Below are 2,968 nucleotides of genomic sequence, written 5' to 3' on the forward strand. Positions count from 1 at the left end.
AAACCACTTGTTTTAAAAATTGAACTAAATTCTGCCCCAGAAGACTCCAGGGGCATGTCCAAAGCAGCTTGTAGCAGAATACCTTCCCCTCCACCCCCGGGCTGGATTTGGGGTTATTACTTAGTGCCTGGAAATGTCCACACCACCCTGAGACTCATTATTACACTGTTTGAGGCCTTGAGTTTGGCTTTCATAAATACAGCCAAGTGAAGGAATCATCCTCCAGATGCTAGGCAGGCTGCAGAGATGCTGCCCAAATGGTGGACGCTCCTAAAGGATGCTGATGAATTCCTAGGCCGATGAGAAAAAAAAATCTTACAGGCCATCACATTTTTGACAAATATCTCTTACAATGAGTGCTCAAGAGGGGAGGTTCTACTGAATTTAGGTAGAAGGCGATTTGTTCATTTGAAGACTGAAGCGTGTGTCTGGAAAAGGGACATTTGTCTCACCAGTTAAGCCCAATGCAGTCCGGCAGAGCTTTTCATTGCTGCCAAAGTTGTTTGTAACAGTCCTATGCAATGCAGGTGGAGTAGAGCCCACCAGCGCCAAGACAGCAGATTTTGGCAGTCATGCTCAGAAAGCCTCTCCTTGGTGCCCTGGCCGTGTGGTCCCACAGCGGTAATAGAGCTCGGCCATGGCTGTTGCCATTAGCAATGTGATAAAAGGCTCTCAGGAAATGCCTGATTCTTCTGTGAGTAACAACACAAGTGCTTTAAGTGTGCACAATGCTATTCCAGGGCCTTGCAATACCTTGATGAATTAGTTGGCACCCTGGCAGGACAGAGTGTAGCTGCACAGCAATCAATGGCATCTGAGGGCAGTTTGACTCACTTCTTATTTTCTGACGATATAAAAATCCAAACCAAATCCTTGAGGCAAATAATAAATCCTTTCAGGGTCATGATTATCCAGTTTGGCAGTTTACTTTAATCAAGTCACAGAATGATGATCAAATTTGGATATGATTATACGCCTATAAAGATAACCAAGAAGCCAATGTAACTGTCAGTCAAAGTATTTTCAGACAATAGCTAGCCTTACAACAAGCCAATTACATTTTTATCAGGCAGTTAAGGTAATTACCTGTGGTAAATGTGTTAGTGGAACAAGTACAGATTGCTCTAAACATTTGCTGACCACTTTAGAATGCTTGCCGAGCAGATGGGCGGAATCAAGGGTACGCGAGTATGCAGATGTATTTACACCTGCTAATGATGTCAGATAAAATCCAATGAAGTATTTAGGTTGAAAGCTGTGTCTTTTTTCCGCCACAAGGTGGCTCTGCGCGGTTTCTTTTCAGAGGCAACTCCAGCTCCAGAGCAAATTCATGTTTGGGTGGCAGAGAAAGAGCTGGGCAATGGTGCTGTCAAAAGTGGACAGTGGCCTTGAAGCAGTGGCTCCAGCCTCCTTCTGTTGCTGAGTGAAACTCTCTCCTTCTTTCTCTCTCCCCAAGCACCCAGTGCCCCTGGGTTGCCCCATCCAAGGTTAAAACAGCTTCGAGTTGGAAATAATTAACAGCCAGAGAACCAGAAATTTCACAGATATATGTAGGTTAAACAACAGGCTCTTAAACAATCAGTGGGTCAAAGAAAAAATTGCAAAGGAGATCAGTAAATATCTCGAGATGAATGAAAAGAACAACAAACACAGCAAATCTTATGGGATGCAGCAAAGGCAGTGCTGAGAAGGAAATTTACAGCCCTAAACACCTACATTAAAAAGAAGGAAAGGGCGGGCCACGGTGGCTCAGCACGCAGAGTTCTCGCCTGCCATGCCAGAGACCCACTTTCGATTCCCAGTGCCTGCTCATGCAAAAAAGAAAGAACTAAATTCAAAGACCAACATGAACACCTGGAGAAAGAACAGAAAATTAATACCAAAGCAAGCAGAAGGAAAGAGATAACGATTAGGGGGGAAATACACGAAACTGAGAACAACTACAACAACAAAAAAACAATAGAGAGAATCAATAAGAGAAAAGTTGGTTCCTTGAAGAAATCAATAAAATTGACAAACTTTTAACTGGACTGACAGAGAAAAACAAACAAACAACAACAAAAAACAGCATCTAGCTCCTTGCTTTTGGACAGGGAGAGCTTCCAGGCAGGAGGCTGGCGCCAAGGACAGCAGTGCAAAACGACCCGATGAGTCAGCATCTACTCCAGGTTGCAGCTGCCTCTGCTGGAGCCAGCACTGTCTGTAAGCCTGTCCTACATTGAATGGTGGCTGAGGTTTACGTAATCTTAATATATGACTTTGCTTCGGTTCTTTATATTAAGATGATCCCTCTCCCAACTCCTCAACCTTGTACGATTCAAAACTTGCTTTTGGTAAGAACTATATTAGCCTTTTTCACATCCTTTCACCTATCATTCCTAACCAGGACTATCCACTATCAGTTCTTTTTTTAGGAAACCTGTGGCCTTAGATCATTTTCTCCATTTTCTTTTTCTACCAGTTGATAAATCTCCAGAATAGTTGCACTGCCTTTGACTGTACCAAGTGCTTACATGTCTGAACTCACTCAGGTCTCTCCTTGCCTCCTTGACTCTGAGGAATCAGTTATCATCCAACTCCCTACTTTCCAGAGTCTGAATTCCTGGTGCTACAATCTCATCTCCTGTTTCTCTGTCCTTCTGGGATGTGCCTTATTGAAAAACACATTTACAGTCATTTTAACTGGGTTTCAGAAGGAGGCAGAAGTAAACGCCTGTGTTCAACCCACCACCTTTACCAAGAAACCCAAAGGAGCCCTTTACAAGCAGTACCACATGTACTCTTCACAGCATCCCTGAAATGATAGGTCTTCATTTCTCAGATCAGGAAACTGAAGTGTGACAAAGGTGCACAGCTTGCTGGAGACCACACATCCAGGCAGAAGGGTGGAGCTAGGACAAAATTCCAGCCAGCCCGGCTCCAGCATTTATCCTGCTTAGTGCAAAAAAAAAAAAAAAAAAATGGGAAC

The sequence above is a fragment of the Tamandua tetradactyla genome, chromosome 4 (genome assembly GCF_023851605.1).
Source record: "Tamandua tetradactyla isolate mTamTet1 chromosome 4, mTamTet1.pri, whole genome shotgun sequence".
Lineage (NCBI taxonomy): Eukaryota > Metazoa > Chordata > Mammalia > Pilosa > Myrmecophagidae > Tamandua > Tamandua tetradactyla.